This window comes from Protopterus annectens, chromosome 3.part0 (assembly GCF_019279795.1).
Source record: "Protopterus annectens isolate FY-2018-M chromosome 3.part0, PAN1.0, whole genome shotgun sequence".
In the NCBI taxonomy this organism is placed as follows: domain Eukaryota; kingdom Metazoa; phylum Chordata; order Ceratodontiformes; family Protopteridae; genus Protopterus; species Protopterus annectens.
The window spans coordinates 1,657,420,327-1,657,443,116 of record NC_056731.1 but is presented as its reverse complement, the minus strand read 5'-3'; positions in this window follow the sequence as shown (position 1 = coordinate 1,657,443,116).

Sequence of the window (22,790 nt, the reverse complement as noted above, 5' to 3'; positions counted from 1 at the left end):
GTAAATAAACACAGAAAAGGCTAACACACTTGAGTGTGTAGCCCTAAACAGTAAATCCAATTAAAACTCTACAAAATTATCAATTTAAAACTTTTTAAATGAAGCAAGGCAAGTGTACAACTGAAAAACGAATTAAGAGGCAGTAATAAAGTAGAATATGTAGCTAGTCTACATATACAGAAAAGTGCTGCAAACAAACCAGGCATCCACCAATGCTGTAAAAGTATAAAACATTAATACACAGAGTACACAGGAGAAATGCTTTCACACAAGTTGTGCTTCATCAGATCCACAGAATAAAACAACGGAACCCATTAAATATTAAAACATGTGCTTCAATTAACCAATAAAATACAGCAATCATTTACTGATGTATACTTCTTTTCTTAAGAACTGGTTTTAAAGGAACAGAGACATTAAGGTCAGGCAGTTTATCTATGTGCAACTTTACAATTCACCTTGTCTCTGCAGTTTCAAGTCTGTTATTAAAATCACAATGCCTTTTGTTAAAATATAGCAATTGCAACACTATAAAATCAAAACTATGATCAGTAAAAATAGAAACATGTTTGGCTAGGGCATTAAGTATGTTTTTATGTCTAATGTCACCCATATGCTGACGAATACGCTCTTTAAGGATCCTAACAGATTTCCCCACGTAGAATGAAGTGCAACAATTACATCTGGCCAATTATACAAGTCCATGGGACTTACAATCAGCATAAAAATCAGGTTTAAACACCATATACTGGATGCTGAAAAACTACCCTGGTAGAAATGTGACAGCAGCTTTGTAGCCCCCTACAAGGATAGGTGCCCTTCCGCTCAGAAGACAAAACTGGTCTAACCATAGATCTATAACACAGTTGTCTCTTCAGTGAAAAATTGTTCTTAAAAACATAACTAGATTTATCACCCACTATAGATTGTATTTTGTCATCTGAGAGTAATATGGGCCAAAAGTTATTAACTGTGCTGCAGACCTGCTGCACATTATTTCCATAAGTCAATGAAAGCCTAACTTTATGGCCAGTTGAATTATCACGGGGTAACTTGGACTCATATGAGCATTTAAAGAAAGGTTTGCCCTTGCTTGATCTCAAGGAAGCAATCTCGCCATATGTAGCATTCAGATCCTGCTGCTTATAGCCCCTAGCCAAAAAGTCATTACTTAGTAGATCCATAGCTTCAAAACATTTTATATCCTTAGTGTGTAAGTGAGAAATTCTAATGTACTGACTTTTGGTGATATTGTTAAAAACATGCCTGGGATGCATGATATTATGATGTAAAAAAAAGTATTCCTCCTGCATGGTTTCCTATATAAGGAGGTTTTAATAGCTCCATCAAAAAGGTCAATTTTCACATCTAGAATGTCTATAGTAATGGCTGAATAATTCACAATGAATTTAAAACAATTGCTTGATGTTTCTAAATAATGGACAAATTCAAGTAGATCAGCCTCTGAACCTTCCCACAAAACAAAAATGTCATCCACAAAGTGCTTGTTATACAGCAACTGTGTGGAGAAGGGGTGCCCACTGAGGACTACCTCACACTCCCATTCTGCCAACACTAGGTTGGCGTAACTGTTAGCACAGGGAATCCCCATTGCAACCCCTATCTTTTGTCTATAAAGAATGCCATTAAACAAAAACACATTATTTTGTAGAATCATGTCCATTAAGACACCAATACATCCAATCAATTCAGATGAATAGTCAGTATTTACAGTTAGAAAACTCTTCAGATTGGTAATGCCCATTTCATGGAGTATGATAATATATAAGGTATGTATATCCATGGTAACTAACAAAATATGTTCAGAACAAATACCATGTTCTCTAGAATAATCACCCAACATACCTAGAAAGTGCTCCATATCCCTAAGGACCGCACTAGCTTTTTCCAAAGGTTTTTTTTAAGTGATGCTCAATAAAAATGGAAATAAATTCTGTGGCCCAACCCCTGCCTGAAACAATGGGGTGAAGAGGTGGGTTATGTAAAGACTTATGGACCTTAGGTAAGCCATGAATAGTTGGTATCAAAGGATCAGCAACCAGCATAAAATCATGCATGCCTTTTTCTATAACACGTTCCATTAATAAAACATAAAGGTGCTCATGGATATGGCTTATAATCCTATTTAAATCATTAATAGTCACATGCTCATAAGTATCAACATCATTGAGCATATAAATCATGGCTGTATTATATTGTGCAGGGTCAAGGTTTATGATATATCCCCTTTATCAGCGGGATGAAATGTTAGCACTTTACTATTTTTAACCTCATTTAGAGTCATACATTCATCATAAAATAAATTATAGAAATTATGCTTGAATTTGTCGATTTTAAACAATTCACTTTCAACTGTCTTAATAAAAGTTTCAAGAACTGGAGGTGGAGGAGACAATATATATACATACATATGCATACATATTTTTTATATATAAAATTAATGAAATCAGTATTCATTAATTTTATATATAAAAAATATGTATGCATATGTATGCATATATTTTTTTTAAAAAAATAACATTTATATATTTATTTTAGTAGGTACATATGTACATTTATATAATGTTTTAAAACATATGTTTTTTTAAAAACAAAGTGGTTTATGATGTAATCAACCATGTGATTAATTGGAGTATAAATTAAGTGAAAGGGTGGAGTCTGTTGTTTCTTAGGAAGTTCACAATTTATTGAAGTATATATACATTTAAATGCTTCACAGCTGATTGTAAGATGTGAACAAAAATGAATGACAAAAGTCTATGAACTTTATTTTAAATAGAAATAATTATCATGTGGTGCACTGATCACTGTGTAGATATTATGTCATATGTTAGCATTATTAATAAGTTACTGCTTTATTTATCATTATTGTCTTTCTGATTATGTCTGAAAAAGAAATAAAAATGGCTTTAAGTAGTTTTATAGTATGATTAATGTTATTTTTTTCTGTAATTTTTCTTATTTCTTTTTTCTGTTCTTTATTGTCCATCCATTTTATTATGTTGTTTCTTATTTTGAATGTGAAAAAAAGTATTTATACTGTAACAAGTAAAGTAAAAGTTGTTTAACTGATCAGTTTAAAAGTTTGGTCTTACATTTAAACTTACCCCCTGATTCAGCAAGCCCTGCATGGTATGCAGGACTAGTGCAAGAGCTTCAGCAGGCAATATGTCTGCCGTGCAATCCAGAAATAAGCTGTAGGGATGTGCATGAGCATTCCTGCACTAGTCCTTCATGGGCTCAACTCCTGTATGCAAATGACCTCATTTGCAGGAAGAATCCATGCAAATGAGGTGAATTTGTGATCCAGGAAGCTGGAAGCCGGCCATGCAGCACTAGTGTAATCTGCAGAAATGTACTCTGCCAGTAACGGAGTACATTTCTGCATACTACAAAATGGAGCCACGACAGCTCCAAATAAAGGGTGGATATTATGTAGAAAGCAAGCCAATGACCATGTATAAGGCCATTGGCATGGAACACAGTTGCAAACATAAAAAAAAAAATCAACTTTTATTTTTTTTTAGCTGATCTCAGGTGTTTAAGCGAAGGCAGCAGTGCGAAAATGGGATTGGGCGAAAAATAAGAAAAAAAAAACCTAGAATAAACATTCTAACCAAGATCACTATTTTGCCATTATACTCAATGGCAGGCAGAAGGCAACATGGCTTGTGAATAGTAGTTGCTAAGGGGGAGGCTCAGTGTGGGACCTGTAACTATGCATCAGTAGGCAATTCTATGCAAATGAGGGGAATTATACTGAATCCGAGATATCCCCTGCATGCTAGTCAGCACCCAACAGTGTAAGAGCAGGAATAGCTTGGTGTAAGCCTAAGAGTTAGCTGAGATCATAGGGGGTGTGTGTCAGGCATACTGTAAGTGGATTGGTGACCTGTGGCTCAGGTTTGCCCTTAGCTTAGCAGAGCTAAGCAAGGGTGTGTGTCTGAGGCTGCCTAGCACTCTTTACATTGCCTAAACAGGTGTGCATGCCGCTCACTGGGTTTTAAAGGAAAAAAATGTAAACCAGGAAATAGCAGCTCTGTACACATTTGAGCACTGTGTCTATGCGGCATGCCCCCAGGCTTAAACAGGAAGGCAATGGGAAGGGAAAACAGCAGTAGGAAGGTAATCTAGGAGAACTAGCAGAGCTGGCAGGTGAAATGTATCAGAATCAGCCAATTACACAGGCAGAAGACCAGCCCAGCCCAGAACACTACTATAAACTATGCAAACACCTTTCTCTCTAGTTTTTCCCACATAGTCTACACCACCAGTGTATACAAGTGGGGAACTTTTAGCAAACAAAAACAACAAAATGATAGGGGCTGCAATAATTATCATACAGCAACACGTGCAAGAGACTGAGAGTGGTCAGGATGTGAATGCTGTCGACCAACCCACAGTGAAGAGACGGAGAAGAGTGTACAGACCCAGGGTAACCTACCAGGGGCTACATGAGCTGGAGATAGTGGAGCGCTATAGGGTGGACGGGGACCTCCTAAAGCAAATTGTTCAGCTGTGCCGGCTGTGCCTCACACACAGAACTAACATGGGGAACCCGTCCCAGTGGATACCAACGTATGTGTAGGCCTAAGATACTAGCTACAGGTACCTTCCAAAGGCCAACTGAGGATATCATGGGGATCTCACAGGCATCAGCATCTAGGGTACTCCACCAGTTCCTGGATGCCATGTCAACACATGCTGGTGAGCACGTATATTTCCCCAATACCCGTGAGGTGTTGGCCAGAAATATGCATCTCTTCCACCAAATAGCAGAACACCCTGAGATAGTGGGTGCGGTGCTATAAACTGCAAGCACATATGCATCAAAGCACTACCCGGTGAGCGGGGTAGGATCTACATCAACTGCAAGGGCTTCCCCTTCATCAACTGCCAGGTCATGTGCGATGTCCAGGGCATAATAATGAATGTGTGTACTGGCTCCCCTGGAAGCTATCACGATTCCCACATCTGGCATCTGACACAGCTGAACCACAGATTTGCAAATGGGGACATCCCTTACGGTCACCTAGAGGGGGATGCTGGTTATGCACTGGAGCCGCGGCTGATGACACCCATCAGAAATGCACACATACCCGAACAAGAACTCCATAATGAGGCACATGCACAGACCAGAATTATAATAGAGCATGTGTTTGGTATGCTCAAGTCACGGTTCCAGTGCCTAGACACATCCGGTGGTGCCTTGCAGTACGCACCAGCTACATGTACTCAAATTGTCATCGTATGTGCCATGCTACACAATATGATCCTGCGGAAACAGCTGCAGCAGGAACAGCACGGGGCAGGGCCACACAGTCCCCCAACATTGCCAAGGCCTGCACAAGCACAGAGTGACTCAGAGGAGGAACAACCTGAGCCTACCCCAGTAGGCAGAAGGAGGCATGCCCAGTATGCCCTGGCCTTGACAAAGAGGCAACGCCTAGCACATGCACGGACACAGCAGGGACCCAGGAAATGACACCTCTCTCTGACTCACACATACAGTAAAAGGGATGCCAAATATGACACTACCTGTGCTCAACCATTTCTAGGGAGTGTACTATCTGCATCCGACATAGGCAGCCCTCCAGCACCACCCTCAATACTGGGACACCCACAAGGTAAGTCACTTAACTTAGCAATTGCCACATGTAGTAGCATGTATTGTTACCTGTATCTATGCTATGGATGTGAGCATGCAAGGGAATCAGTGGCTGAATAGGATGCCAGCAGATAGTAGACACCTATAGTGGCAGCATGAGATCTATAACAAGTACTGGTGTCACCATACTAGCCAGTACTACACATGGTGACAAAACCCACTCCAGGAAATGTGCTGAGCCACATGTGTGTCCATATGACACACACATGCCAGACAGGGAGGTTCACATACCCAACAACAGTGACAGCCAGCAGGACAGGTGTAGACAAACACAAACAAAGGCTGTGCTAAGGCCACTGAATGATACCTATGGGTAACCCACCCCCCAGGCCTACACAGGCAGATTACATCAGGTCAGGCAGTGAGAAGTTAGTTCAGAAGGGCAGGAAATCATAAACTAATATGTAGGTCAATCAAATGTAAGACCTGTAGTACACTGATATGCCTCTAGTCAGCATGATAGGTTAGAAAACAGAATGAAATGGAGTACCTGACATACCTGTACAGTCATAGCAAATGTGTATAAGTGTCAGGAGTCCTCCCCCAATCCTAGGTAGCAATGAAGAAACAGTCAGGTGTGCCCCCCATATCCTATGTAGACATATAGTAACAGTCAGGTGTGCCCCCCCAATCCTGTGTAAACATGTAGTAATAGTCAGGTGTGCCCCCCCCCCATACCGCTCAACCTGGAAACATCAAAAATCTGGACAAGGCCCATGAAAAATAGGTACAAGTCTGTACGCTGATTAACATCAAATTTGCATACATAATTATGTAACCCCGCCCACACCAATGGAATTGTGGGATGCCAACTTTCAAATGCAAACTGAAGAACAGACAACCAAAATATGGCACCAGATTCCCCCTGTAGCCATTCCAATGTCCCATTACCTGGCTATTTCACCCCATTTACCATAAACATTAATGTGTGCATACTGCTTTACTTCTACAATGATTATTTCGGTTTTATTTTTACATTTTATAGCACAATGCAAGAACACTAAGACATCTGCTAAACAAAGCTACTAAACAAAGCAATACTCAATGGAAATAGACTTGGCATTAAAACTTCTCTGCCATTGAAACTCGCACTCACATTGAAACAGCATTGAAACCCACACACCACATCCAAAGAAAATGCATTTCACCGGTGGTGGATAAAGATTACTTTGGGCTGTTTTCAAATCATTGGCCCCTTGCACACAAAACAAGAAACATACGTGTTCTTTGATACACCTTCCTGATTTTATTAAATTATATTCCTTGTATAATACAGCACACTTGTTAGACAGAGAGTGCATTTTAAACTTATTGTCTGAACATTTTCCAAGCAGGCAGTGAAACAAAATGCATGAACCAAGAATGACAAAACTCACCAATTCAGAACATGTCTATCATAAAAGTCTACTTCCACACCCACACTATATATATATATGTATATACACATATATATATATATATATATATATATATATATATATATATATATATATATATAGAATGACAGTTATTTTCTTTTTTTTTGGGGGGGGGCTACCATTTTGGAAAGTTGTTAGAATAAAATGTTATGTTACCACAATGCATTTCACTGCCAAGTCTTGGGCCCAGGACTTTATGTACTACAGTCAGAGCAACATACCACTATGCCAAATCAACAGTTTACTGAAAAATCAGAAGACTGAAACTTAAATGGCTATCATTTAGTGAATTCTGTTCTCACTTCTTCTCACCATAGCTCTAGTTAGTCTCAACCTCTTAGCATAAAAAACCTGGACAAAGCCAATAATGGGGGAATACAGCCCCAAAATGGGGACCCATTTCAAGTATTTATCTTTTTAAACTTAGAAAATTGCTAGAATAAAAAGTTTTGTGTTACCATTTAGTTGCTGAAGAATATGAAGTCTGAAACTCAAATCCCTGTCATTATTTAGTGAATTCAATCCTTCAGTAATTTTCCACCATAACTCTCAACCTTTTGGCACAAAAATCTGGACAAAACCAAAAATAATGGGGGGACAAAGCCACAAAAAGTAGGGATACATTTTAAATATAGCGCTTTTTTGTTTAAATAGGTCTTGTGTTACCATGTATTTTCTGAAAGATATGAAGTCTGAAACTCAAGTGCCTGTCATTGTATAGTGAATTAAATCCTCACTGATTTACCACAAGAATCCATAAAACCATACATTTTGAGAAATGGAGCAAAAATGAGGCAAAAAATCTGGACATTCTGTGAAAATTTGGATAGTTGAGAGGTATGATGTTGCATGAGGTCTAGTGTCCTCTATAATCACTGCCTCCTTTTACTCTGCTACTGGCAAAGGTAGATTGATTGATTATTTAGGTAGTTCCTCTTATAATGGAGGCTACTGCCACCTTTAATCCACCCAAACTGCCTTTATTCCAAAGAAGTAAGTGGGGTTTAAGGGGGCAATAGAATCTCCTTAGAAACAGTAAATCAAAGGACCTTCTTGTATCTGTCAGAATTTTATTGATACAGCTGTGGGATGAATGTTATGTTAGGTAACATACATTTAGAGCTATGCAAAGGTACTTATGAGGCTCCGTGTTCTACATTAATGCCTGAAACATCTGTGGGTGGGCAAGGAAAGTTTTAATAATGTTTAAATGAACCTAGCATATAGTTTAAAGGGAAAAATTTAGGTGTGGAATGTGCCAGTTTTAGGCATTCATTGCACGTCACTGATATCACTTTTGAATATTGGGAGTGTGTGATATAGACATACTTGGTGATCATTTATCTTCTGCTTATCATTTTGATCAACAAACAGAATGAAACGCCAACAGTCCTTTTTGTCACTAAGGTTAAACAAGCATGTTGGTGTTACTGTCACCATTGCCATTGACAGATGTCAGGTAGCAGGAATGGTGCATGGAGAAATAGATTCTGCACAGTGTTCTTGTTGGGATTAGTCTGCTAGGTAGCTGTTGCCAGTCATTGGATGCTCTTACACATAAAAATGCATGCTACAAATTGAGAAATAATTGAATTGCCATTGTACCTCATTGTGTTTACAAAGCCCTCTATTTCTACTTGGTGAAATCAAATAGTGAACAAAAATTATTTGAGTTTTGTGAGAGAGTAAAGGTCTGAAGAAAATGCTTGTCACAATCATGTTTCTTACAGCCTGGTGCAAGTAACACAGTATGCTAAGTGGGGAACATTGTGTTTATGCCTTCTAAGTTCTTGTGTCTAGCAGTACAAGAGGCTGGTATACTGGAAATCAGAGAATTGTGGAAAAGCTTGAGTCACTGTGGGAGTAGGGTAGAGGGCTGGATACAATCTGCCAGTAGCTGTGCAGATAGATTGCATCTTCCAGCTGGGTCTGGTGACTGGGTTTGGATTCAGAGTGCTTCTGTTAGAGGCCTGGTAAATGGTTGCCTGTACCTGTGCAGTTGACAGTGATTGGTTGAAAGGAAATAGCAAGCAGTAGTGACATACAATTCTGAGACCACATACTTCTGTTTGTATGTATTCACATACAGTACCATGGCAGGTGAAGAACAGAACTACAGAAAGTTAGAAATTTGTATCCAGCATTATTGCTTTATGCTTCAGGAAATAGCTGTTACCCTAACTTAATTTAGGATTTTGTCTGACCTTGCCACTGAGGCATCTTGCTTGTAGCATAAAACACCAACTTTGAAAATGTTTTACCTAGGATTACATGCCTGTTTAATACAGTTTGTGTTGTAAACAATTTATTCTGTCAGGTATCTCAGTGCATTGACCTTTAAGTTTTCTAATAAATAAGTAACTTTTAGGACAGCCCTTTTTTAGTAAAGTTAATGAACCGTACTCGCAATTTGTTTGGTTCCGTGTTTATATCACTGCCACAATCCTGAAAACCACAGATTTTATGAGGAACAGATAAAAAATATGAGGCTTTAATTCAGAAGTGGTGGCGGCTAGGGACTTTAGGCTCTTTTTACCCTGTACCCAAGGTACAGAGTTTGAGCCTGAGTACCTCTAGCCACCAGGTGTATTACATTGGGGGCATTTTCATACACACACACACACACACACACACACACACACACACACACACACACACACACACACACACACACACACACACACACTCTTCAGCCAGAAATAAGTAGTGGTTCTCCTTTCCTACCTGAATTGTTCCCAAATGCTGCAGCAGTTCGTTTGAAAATGGCTTGGCAGCCTAATCCCATTCCTTCCACAGTATGAAGCCAAAGAAAGTGCTCATTTGTTGTTTGTGAGCCAGAATCCATTTGAAAACCCATGACTTCTGTTTCTAAATAATCCAAACCAGCAGATAGAGTGGGCTGTTTCCAAAGCTAATAAACTGTTGCTAAAGTGCTCATTTGAATAAACCGCTAACCGCTCACACTCACAGATCATGGGGAAAGCTGGAAATGTGCCCTTGGAGCCCTTGAGCACAATTCCGACAGGCTGATAGCCCTTACGGAGTTGACGTCATTGTACACATGATGATGTCAGCTCAAAATAAAAATAAAAAAACAGGGGAAAAATTAAAAATAAAATAAGAACTAAAGCTGGGAAAAGTCAGAAATGTAGGGGTGCAAGTTGGGAATCATGGCACCACAGTATTTGGACTCCAAAACTCGGTAATAACCAAGTTATTTGGTATGATTGGGAGGTATGAGCCCCCCCAATCCTGTGTAACAATGTAGAAACAGCCAGGTGTGCCCCCCATATCTTATGTAGACATGCAGTAACAGTCAGGGGTGCCCCCCAATCCTATGTAAAAATGTAGTAACAGTCAGGTGTGTCCCCCCAGTCCTATGTAAAAATGTAGTAACAGTCAGGTGTGCCCCCCCAATCCTATGTAGACATGTAGTAACAGGCAGGTGTGCCCCCCAATCCTGTGTAGCAATGTAGAAAGTCAGGTACGCCCCACCATATCCTATGTAGACATGTAGTAACAGTCAGGTGTGCCCCCCAATCCTATGTAGAAATGTAGTAACAGGGAGGTGTGCCCCCCCAATCCTGTGTAGCAATGTAGAAACAGTCAAGTGTGCCCCGCAATCCTATGTAGAAATGTATTAACAGGCAGGTGTGCCCCTCTAATCCTGTGTACCAATGTAGAAACAGTCAGGTGTACCCCCCCCACATCCTATGTAGACATGTAGTAACAGTCAGGTGTGCCCCCGCCCCTAATCCTCTGTAGAAATGTAGTAACATGTATGTGTATATATAATACCAGTGGAGCACAGATGCCCAGAGGTGGCCAAGGTAGCAGGATAGATTGTAGCATTTGTACAATATGCAGGTGTGTGTGTGTGTTAGGTTGGTGTGTGTTTCATATTGTGTGAGAGTGGTCAGTATGTATGCATGTTGAGGTATGACCTGAGGGCCATTGCTCACTACTGCTGATGACAGAGCCAAGTCCTCACAACTGCAGTGCCAAAGACAATTCCCACCAGTATAACACATGCTAGCAGTAAGCCATTGTAAATGTATGGTGGTAATATGTGTCACCATCTGACAGACTGACATGGCATGGCTGTTGGGCTAGATTTACAAGCAGGACACAGGGGAAAGTACCCAGACATACAGTATATAATGTGTAACTGTGAAATGGACACACCCTTGGAATTGTACATACAGGTATGCATCACATTATCTGGGCTTATAGTAGGGAATACTGGTGTCATCTGCCCGAACACTTGCAGATCACAAAGGTGATAGGACTGATGTATTGGGAAACAGCTGATGTACCTGCACATGCCAGCATAACTGGAACGCCCCATGCATATCCATGCATCAGATGCATGTAGTGTCCATAGCACACTTGCACCCAGCTCACCCAAACACCACCCACAGGTACCTCTCTGGTCATATCCCTGCTGTTGGGAATGGGTACAATATGACCCCCACCTGTATATGGCAACAGCGAAAGAATGCAGCATGCAGTGCAGGTGTCCCATGCAGGTGTGTCCCAAGCTGTAGGTAGCACCCTGAAAGCATCCACACCACCTGATCAATACTGATAGAAAGTATTGGCATGAACACCTAACACACCTACCCTGTCACCCCAGAGGTATATACTGTATGGCGGTCTGGACTGTAGGACTGACAGAATGCAACAGCCTGTCACAGCTGGCCCGCATCACCACTAAATGGCCTACAGGTCTCTGTCAAAATCCTGTGCTTCACATGTACTGCCAATGCATGTTAAGTCATGGACACCCAAATAACAACATAACACACTCCACATAAGTCATATGCAAGGCCATGTGGACAAACCACAGTAACATGTCCACCATGTCCCACTGCATGAACTGTGGACCAACACCAAAGCAGAGCTGTGATGAGGTGATAACCTTAGGGAAAGTATCAGAGAATGTATTCATAATGTATGGAAGAGGATAAAATAATAGACGGGGGTGGGAGCATGGGCAGCATGGAATGTGCAAGGTCCAACACACAGCTGTGTGCACACACTGAACCTGGCTGCATACACATAAATGGGTGGCTACAAACTTGCCCGTACACCACAATAGGGTTAATGTCCTGACATATGACCCCTGCCTCTGTGTAACCTGTGTGAATCTGTACAGCTGTGAGGTATTGCCACAGCAAGATAAGCCCATACTGGCATGTTGATTGATATACAAGTATGGTATCCTCTGCCAGCACTGTACCAAGGTGCTGAACAGAGTACATAGACCCAGCAACAAGAGTCTGAAGCTCCCCCTCCAGAATGGCATAACTTTCCATGAATATGTAGGCGTTTGCTCACAATACCAGACACAGCTGCATTCACCCTTGTTCCCCAGGACATCACTGTGAGCAAGAATGTCCACCTGACAGTACTTGAGGACATAGAACATCACAGTGTATAACAGTGCACATGTTCAATATCTCTGCTAACACCAGTACCATGTAGCAGAAGCAGCACAGATACAATCACCTACAGTATACACTATCCCTTGCACAGTTTGACCCCATATTGCCAAATGATCTACCAATATCCTGCAGAAACAGTTTGCTACCTGTAGGTGTATAACACGAAAGTCTGCACTGGAGTACAAGCTAACTAGAATGGATCCACACATTCAATACAGAAGGGCATGCTCACACACTTAAACAAATGAGGCCCATGTCTGCAAACAACAGTGGACCATACACATCTGACAGTTGCAGATGTTAGTGTATACACTCCTCGGTATGCACCAGTCATGCTTTGCACACACATTGGATAGGAATACAGATATATATCCAAGGGAAACACACTATAATATGCCAAAAGTATACATACATAGATGTGTGGAAGAGAGTGACTGTGACAAAGAGCCATGCATCATGAGGCTTGTCCCACCCAGCACACAGCCAAATGGCTACAACCACATGATGTGTAAATGTCACTCACTGTAGAAATTAGCCACTGGTATCCATCAGCATTACAGACTATGTGATGCAAGTGCTAGCTGTGCAACATGACTGTACAAGGTAGTAGTCATCTAGCAGCTGTATACACATACCTGCAGAATATAACCCTGCATGTGCCTGCATGTAGTGTGTCAACCTCTAGATGAATGGGTTATGGCCCATGCACACACACTGCCCTCCCCATAGCCCTACTATGAAAAGCCTGCTGATGTCATCCACGTAGAAATACACATTTGGGAATGGAGTAGCCCAGTAGTCTCTGCGGCGCATCATAAAACTGCGTAATGCAGTAGTGTGATAGTTAGGTAGGAGTTCTAATCCCAGACATGGCAAATGTGTGTATTTGCATGTGTGTGTCTCTGTCTGTGTAGGGAGCAAAGTTCTTTAGGCTAGTCACACTCACTACAATTCAAATGCCCTACTTTGGCATGGCTGCTGATGTCATTCACTGTGAAATACACCTTTGGGAAAGGTGCAGCCCAGTAATCTCCATGGTGCATTGTATAACTGTATAATGCTGTAGTGTGATAAACTAATTAGGTAGGAGTTCCAATCCCAAACATGGCAACTGTGTGAGTGTGTCTCTGTCTGTGTAGGGAGCAATTCTTTTTAGGTTAGTCACACTCACTACAAATCAAATGCCCTACTTTGGCAAACCTGTTGATATCAGTCCCTGTGAAATACATTTTTGGGAAAGGTGGAGCCTACTAATCTCAATGGCATGTCCTATATTTGCATAATGGTGCAGTGTGATAAACTAGTTAGGTAGGAGTTCTAATCCCAGACATGGCAACTGTGTTTGTGTGTGTGTGTGTGTGTGTGTGTGTGTGTGTGTGTGTGTGTGTGTGTGTGTGTCTGTCTGGGTAGGGAGCAATGCTTTTTAGGCTAGTCACACTCACTGCAATTCAAATACCCTGCTTTGGCAAGGCTGCTGATGTCATTCACTGTGAAATACACCTTTGAGAAAAGTTTAGCCCAGTAATCTCCATGGCACATCCTATAACTGTGTAATGCTGTAGTGTGATAAAGTAGTTAGGTAGGAGTTCTAATCCCTTACATGGCAACTGTGTGTGTCTCTCTGTGTAGGGAGCAATGCTTTTTAGGCTAGTCACACACATTACAATTCAAATAACCTACTTTGGCAAGGCTGCTGATGCCATTCACTGTGAACTACACTTTTGGAAAAGGTGTAGTCCAGTAATCTCTGTGGTGCATCCTATAACAGCATAATGCTGTAGTGTGATATAGTACTTTGGTAGGGATTCTATTCCCAAATATGGGAAGTGTGGATGTTTGTGTGTGTGCTACTTTGTCTGTGTAGAGAGCAATGCTTTTTAGGCTAGTCACACTCACTACAAATGAAATGCCCTACTTTGGCAAACCTGCTGATGTCAGTCCCTGTGAAATACATTTTTGGGAAAAGTGGAGCCTACTAATCTCCATGGCATGTCCTATATCTGCATAATGGTGTAGTGTGATAAACAACTTAGGTAGGAGTTCTAATCCCAGACATGGCAACTGTGTTTGTGTGTGTGTGTCTGTCTGGATAGGGAGCAATGCTTTTTAGGCTAGTCACACTCACTACAATTCAAATACCCTGCTATTGCAAGGCTGCTGATATCATTCACTGAAAAATATACCTTTGAGAAAAGTGTAGTCCAGTAATCTCTGTGGCGCATCCTATAACTGTGTAATGCTGTAGTATGATAAACTAGTTAGGTAGGCGTTATAATGCCTGACATGGCAACTGTGTGTGTCTCTGTGTAGGGAGCAATGCTTTTTAGGCTAATCACACACACTACAATTCAAATGCCCCACTTTGGCAAGGCTGCTGATGTCATTCACTGTTAAATACATCTTTGGGAAAGGTGTAGTCCAGTAATCTCTGTGGTGCATCCTTTAACAGCATAATGCCATAGTGAGATATCGTACTTTCACACACAATGGGCCAGATTTATGAAGGTTTGCATGGAGGGTAAGAGCAGTGTAAGATGGCAGACAGGTAATATGTCTGCCGAGCAAGTCAGCAATAGCCGGCAGGGGCGTGCATGAGAGCTACTAAAGCTACTCTTGCACGGACAGTGTTATGGTATGCAAATTACCCCATTTGCTGAAAGCTATGCAAATGAGGTAAATTTGCAATCCAGGAAACACTAACCTGTCCATGTAAGAGTAGTGTTAACTGAAGAAATGTAGTCCATTGGTAACTGAGTACCGTTCTGCAAATAGCTAAACAGAGCTATGACTGCTCCAAATAAAGGATGCATCTAGTTGAGGAAGCATGCCAATGGCCAAATATAAGGCCATTGGCATTTGCAAATGTTGTAAATCCTTAAAATTCCAATTTTCCCCCCGATCACAGATGTTTTAGTGTAGCGCAGTGGCGCGCAAACATGCTGCGCTTCAAATAAAATGAAAAAAGTGAAAAATAGCCACAAATGTGCATTTTCGCTAAAAAGCTTGTTCTGCCATGCAGGTGAATGGAAGGCTGAAAACAACATGGCCACTGAGTAGTGGTTGCTAAGGGGGGGGATGCTCAGTGTGAGAGATGTAACCAAGCATTAGTAGGCAATCCTATGCAAATGAGGATAAGGATAGTGAATCCCAATTTTCCCCGGCATGTGAGCCATGTCCCTAGAGTGTAAGTGTAGGAGTAGGGTAGTAGTAGAGTAGAAGATAGGTGACATTATAAGGAGGTATGTCTGAAAGACTGTAAGGTGATTGGAGCACAGTGGCTTGTGTTTGCCCTGAGTTGCTCAGGATTGCAAGAGGTGTGTTCACAGTGGTACTAGCTGAAAACAAGAAACCCAAGGCGTACGCATTGGATATATCTGAAATTTCTTGCAAATGTGCTTACACTGTGTGCGCTCATGTGCTCTTGTGTACGCACGTGTGAGCACATGTGTGGGCATGTGGGTGCATGTGCGCGTGTGTGCTCTTGTTTGCGTGCCCCTGCCCCTTGTGGAAACAGAAAGGGAAAAAAGAAGGAAAAGAAGTAGTAGGAAGTTAACCAAGGAGAACTAGCAAAGCTGCCAAGTGAAATATATCAAAATCAGCCAATTACACAGGCAGTCAACTAGCCCAGCCCAGCACTTTAAACTCTGCAAACAGCAGTCTAATCTGTTTTTTCACAAGAAATATGCAACACTGCAGTATACAAAGAGTGAAAACTTAAAAAACGTAAGGCTGACAAAATGTTAGGGGCTGCTATTGCTATCATAAACCAACATGTACAAGGTGCTGAGGGTGGTGATGTTTTGAATGCTGCTGAGCAACCCACAGCAAGGAGATGGAGAACAGTGTACAGACCCAGGATAACCTACCAGGGGCTACATGAGCTGGAGATAGTGGAGTGCTATAGAGTGGACAGAGACTTCCTGCAGCAAATTGTTGAGCTGTGCCAGCCATGCCTCACACACAGTACCGACAGAGGGGAACCCATCCCAGTGGATACCAAGGTATGTGTTGGCCTATGAATACTAGCTACAGGTACCTTCCAGAGACCAACTGGTGATATGATGGGGGTTTCACAGGCATCAGCATCCAGGGTACTGCACCAGTTCCTGGATGCCATGTCATCACATGTCGGTGAGCATGTATATTTCCCCAGTTCCAGTGAGGCATTGGCCAGCAATATGCATCTTTTCCACCAAATAGCAGAATACCCTGAGGTGGTGGGTGCAATAGACTGCACGCACATACACATCAAAGCACCACCCGGTGAGCAGGGTAGTGTCTACATCAACCACAAGGGCTTCCCCTCCATCAACTGCCAGGTCGTGTGCGATGCCCAGGGCATAATAATGAATGTGTGCGCTGGCTGCCCTGGAAGCTATCACGATTCTCACATCTGGCATCTGACGCAGCTGTACCAGAGATTTGCCAATGGGGACATCCCTGATGGTCACCTAGTGGGAGATGCTGGGTACACACTGGAGCCGTGGCTGATGACACCCATCAGAAATGCACACACACCCAAACAAGAACTCCATAATGAGGCACACGCACAAACAAGAAACATTATTGAGGCTGTGTTTGGGATGCTTAAGTCCCGGTTCTGGTGCCTGGACACATCTGTTGGAGCCTTGCAGTACTCACCAATTACATGTACCCAAATTGTCATGGTATGTGCCATGCTACACAATATGATCCTGCAAAAACAGCTGCAGCAAGAACGGCATGGAGCAGGGCCAAACAACCCCCCCACCATTGCCAAGGCCTGCACAGGCACAACGTGACTCGGAGGAGGAACAACCTGAGCCTTCCCCAGTAGGCAGAAGGAGGCGTGCCCAGTATACCCTGGCCTTGGTAAAGAGGCAACGCATAGCACATACACTGACTCAGTAGGAACCCTGGAAATGACACCTCTCTCTGACTTGCACATACAATAAAAGGGATGCCTAACTTGACACTACCTGTTTTCAAACATGTATAGGGAGTGTACTATGTGCATCCGACATAGGCAGCCCTGCAGCACCAGTGAGGCATGATTGCCCTATTTTAAGCAATATAATGCACTGTTAAGCACATTTTACCACTATTTAGCATATTTAAGCACATTTGTGTGGAGCTGCGTGCCACGCAAACTAGCGCAACGTTGGGCAAAGTCACTCAAAGTCGAGCAAAGTCAGGTAAACATACTCACACCTGCTTTACTGTTCCTTAACCACTCAGGTCTGCCCAGCAGGAAAATAAAAAGCAGTCACAGGGCTTGAACTCAAGATACTGTGCACTATAGTCACAGTACTGAACCACTAAGCCATGACAGCATTGCACTGGCACAGACACAGCAGGGCAATTGTAGACCAATGCAAACACAACAAATGCTGTATTATGCCCTCTGAACTTCCCCCCAGGCCTATGCAGACAGATAACAGAAGGCCAGGCAGTGTGATGTGGGTTGGGTAGGCTATGAAGTCACAAACTAATATACGTGAAATTGGAAGCTAAGTTCTGTAGTACAGTAGTATGCCTCAAGCCAGTATGATAGGCAACAGTACAGACTGAAATGGAGTACCTGACATAGCAGTGCAGGCCTAGCAAATGTGTATAAGTGTCAGGTGAACCCCTCATCCTATGTACACCCACAGTAACAATCAGGTGTGCCCCCTGGGTAGAAATGTACAAATAATAGCTGTCCCCCCTGTATGTAGAAATGTTGATAAGTCTATGCAAAGTGACTCATGGAAGCCCTGCAGGCACAGCATGCTTCCTGACAATGTACAACACAAAGGTGAGCCCTGAAGTAAAAAACAACTTGATTTTTCACACACATATTGTATATATGTCCATACTGGGCATGCGCACACACAAATTTAGCAAATTTCAGTCAGCAACATACTGAAGGGTCATACTGGGCATGCTCACACACTTAAATAAATGAAGCAAATGTCAGTCAACAACATACTGAAAGGTCATACTGGGCATGCTCACACATGTAGGCCATGTCTGAATACAGCAGATGGCAACATATATCTGGCAGTTGCAGTTCTTACCCCAGAAACTTGTCACTATTCACCAATCCTGCCTTGCGCGCACAGTTATATGAAAACAGACCCATATAATATATTGGACTCCTGCCATAATCAAACTATGTACTACAAGTACTGAACTTGTTCAGAGAAAGTGAAAATTCAAAGAAGATCAATAAATCTCCGATCAGTATCATCAATAAACAATGAGCACTCCTAACATTATCCAATCCATGTTCTGGCAAAAATATTGTCAAAGAGTCCATAGCGTCCATGAAGCTTTCTTTCGCAATGTCATATATATCAATGTAAACACATATATGTCCTGAGTCAGTGCAAACTGTAAATGAATACATGTACATGACTGACACTGCCAACATCTTGTCAGACAGGTTCATACATATTTACCCCCCTCTCACTGATAAAAGAGCCCATTATCATACCTGGAGATTGTGAAAACCCAGAAATCACATATACAATGGTTAAACAGCACTTTCCAAACCTAAAAACCCGGTGTCTATGGGCTGACATGGTTTCCCCTAGCTGTGTCATATGTGAACTCCAAAACAAACAGACCCTGCACCTGAACATTCTGTTGAGACTCACCCTCTGTACAGGATATGAAATTGTTGAATGCGTTACAGCAACATTTGGCACACTCCACAAGTGTTGGTGCACAACAGACCATAGGAACTATTGTCTTATAAGCCTATTAAGCCTGATCTGCAAGGCCATGGAGTCCATCATGATGGAACTCATACACAGAGCTATTGTGAGCCTACAAACACCCAACCCTACCAATTTTGGTGTGGTCAGGGGCAGATCATGGTTCCCAAACCTGCTAGACTGTTTTCAAGGCAGTCACCCAGGACATACATCAATGAAATGAGCTACACATGTCCCACATAGACCATGAAAATCCCATTTCCAACATCCCAGACACATGTTGTATCCACAAAATCAACAACCAGTGCATAAATATGTATGTCATCTGATGGATTGCCAACTGGGGCACAGATAGATCCTACAAGGTAAGAATCATGGTCTCCTGTTCAAGCTGGTAACAACTGCTGTCCCCCATGGCTCAGTCCTGGGACCCCTCCTGTCTGGTGTATACTTTTCAGAAATACAGTCAAACACATGAGGGCTATGTTTAGCAAAGTTTGTGGATGACTGCAAAAAAGTTGTCATAATCGATGTTTGGGACAACAGAGAGATCCTTAAAAAGGGTCTCAGTCAGACATATGTGGTGTAAAAATCATGGCCTCAAGCTACAGTCATACAAATACCACATAGGTGCCAACACTCTAAATATGTAGGTGATAACAAGGGATCTATGGACACATGTGGATAGTCATCTCCACTTCTAGAAACATATTCACAAAGTGGTTAGAAAATCATACTATGTGTTCCCACAAACTGCCAAAGTCTTTGCATGTAGGTCAAAGGAGGCTCCCTCTACTCATCAGTCATCAGACCCGTCAGAGAGTACCACAACACACTTGTGATGAATCTGACTGTGCACCCTCAGCAGCTGGAAAGACCACTGAAGTACCTCGACAAGAGGATTACTGGCCTCAAACAATTGCCTCATGCAACAAGACTGAATATAACTCAATCTGTACTCTGTTGCATACTGTCTACTCATGAGATCTCTGTCCAACAGACAGGTCCATGTCCAATGGAGAACTGATGTACATGCGCTATCTGAAGTAAACCCAAGCTCACTGTACCACAAGCTCTAGGGATATCATCATCACAACATTAAATAGAACATGTTGGAGGGACACATTACTAACTCACAGACTTCCCTTGCTTTGGAACAGGCACCCAACCGACATTAAGCCGAGACCCCCACTGACACTCTTCCAGAGGAGCCTTGATGAGTGTATGTGAAACTGAACTGTCACACCATGGATCACTTCATCAGCTCTACTACACAGAGGCCTAGGGAACTAACTCCATGGGTGGTGATAGCTGCACACTCTGGCCATACTAGTATATGCCTTCAGGCAGATAGCCTATTACCTACCTATGTACCTTTATATATATGTAGGGGGAACACAGTATAATCAGCCAAAGATGGATGGCCAGAGATGTGTGTAAGAGGGTGACCATGACAGGGAGCCATCCAGGACTGTCCCACCCAGCACACATCCCAAGGGCACGAAAGACATGAGGTGCACATCTCTTGCACTGTACATAACAGCCACCAGTATCTGTAAGCATTACAGTGTATGTGGTCCATGTGCCTGCTGTACAACATGACTGTACAATGAAGTACACATCTACTATCTGTAGACATGTACCTGTCACATAGGTTCATAGGTATGTAGTAGACTATCTCCACAAAGGCATATATCAGCCTACGCAGGTTGGGCAGCTTTCATCACACCATTGGGTAGTCTCCCAAGACCTAGTTCTAATAGTTAGTACCCTAAGCCCCATTCTAGTGGGGCTGCTGATGTGATGCCTGTAATGAATTGTCTGTTTCCCATCCACTCATCAAGGTTCCAATTGAAGAGCGTCAGCAAGGGGTTCTGTCTGATGTACATTGGGACTCTGTTCCACAGTAAGGAAAGTGTCTGGGATGGTACTCTATCCTACCAGCATGTTGTATTCATTGTTCTGATGAGGTTCATATCCCTGGAATGTGTAGGGCGACTCAATGTTGTTATGTGTAGATGGAGCATGTTCAACAGTTATGTGTTGGACATGGCTCTGTATGTTAGGCAGAGTGTGCCTCTAAGTAGGCAGTATGCAACGAAGAACAGATTTAGTTTTACCAGTTGTGTTGCATAACACATCTGTTTGAGGCCAGTAATCCTCTTGGTGAGGTACCTATGTGGTCTCTACAGCTGCTGGATATGCTAAGTTGAGTACATCCAAAATGGTGCACTGTACTAAATGATGGGTCTGATGATGTAAGAGTAGAGTGCCAACACTACCTCTTTGGATCCTGATGCAAACCCTTTGTTGATTAGGTGGGCCACATAGGATCACCCAATTACTTTGGCAACATGGTTGTCAAAGGAAAGATGACTATGTACATGTGTCCCCAGATCCCTTATCAACTTGTCATTTTTAAGGGGGTAACACCCATGTGGTAGTTTGTGGGTATTGTGTTTTCAACAGAGAGGATCACTATGCATTCCTCCACAGTGAGCTTGAGGCCATGATTCTGACACCACACATCTGTCTCATAGAGTCCCTTCTGGAGAATTTGTCTGTCTTCCGGGGAATTTATTATGGCAAACACTTTACAGTTCCCAGCAAACTTAGTCAACCACAACTCTCCTGTGTTGGCATGTACATTTGAGAAGTCTATACCAAACAGGAGGGACCCCAGGACTGAATCCTGGGGGACACCAGTCGTTACCGGTGTAGAGTCTGACATGTAGCCAGCAACTCATAATGTGTGGGATCTATCTGTGAGCCACTTTGCAATCCATCTTGTGATGTATGGATTCATGGCCAGGTTGGTGAGTTCATCTATGATACCTGACTGGGGAATGGTGTCAAAGGCCTTAGCGAGGTATAGGTAGGCTGTGTGGAGCTCATTTCAATCATCTGTAGCCTGGGTAGCTGTCAAAGAAATCCTCCCAGTTCAGGAGGCGTGGTCTGCATTTGATGAATCCAAACAGGGTGTGCTCAATTGTGTGAAGGTTCCCAATCTCTGTATTGTTGACTTCCATTATGCTTGGCTCCATTGCCTTGCAGAACACACTCGTCAGGCTCATAGAACATGAATGCCAAGGGGTTTTTGTGGCCCCACCCCTGTGAAGTGTAAAGAACATTGCTGTGCAGCATTCTATGGGCACATATCCTGTAGAGAGCACGTAGAGAGAGGTGTAGGTATCCTTGATGAATATGGATACATCTTCACCCTATGTGCTATGATTCAGGTTCTGATGCTGGAAGGTATGGAATGAGTAGTATCCTGGTAGTGCTGGTGTGCTGTCTGGAGCCTTGAACTAGGTTACTGATACTGCACATATATCAATATTCTCCATAATGAGAAGTGCCTCAAGTTTGTGCATCTTGAGACTGAGACTTCTGGCAATGAGTAGCATTTAGCTCACTTTGTGGTTATTTGTGTTGGTTACGGGGTTTGGTTTGTCCTGTGTGACCGGTGTTCCACACCTGATGTCAGCGCCTTATTGGTCCCATCAGACCATAAGCTAATTACCCTACATATCCACATCCTGGACCCACACCCCCA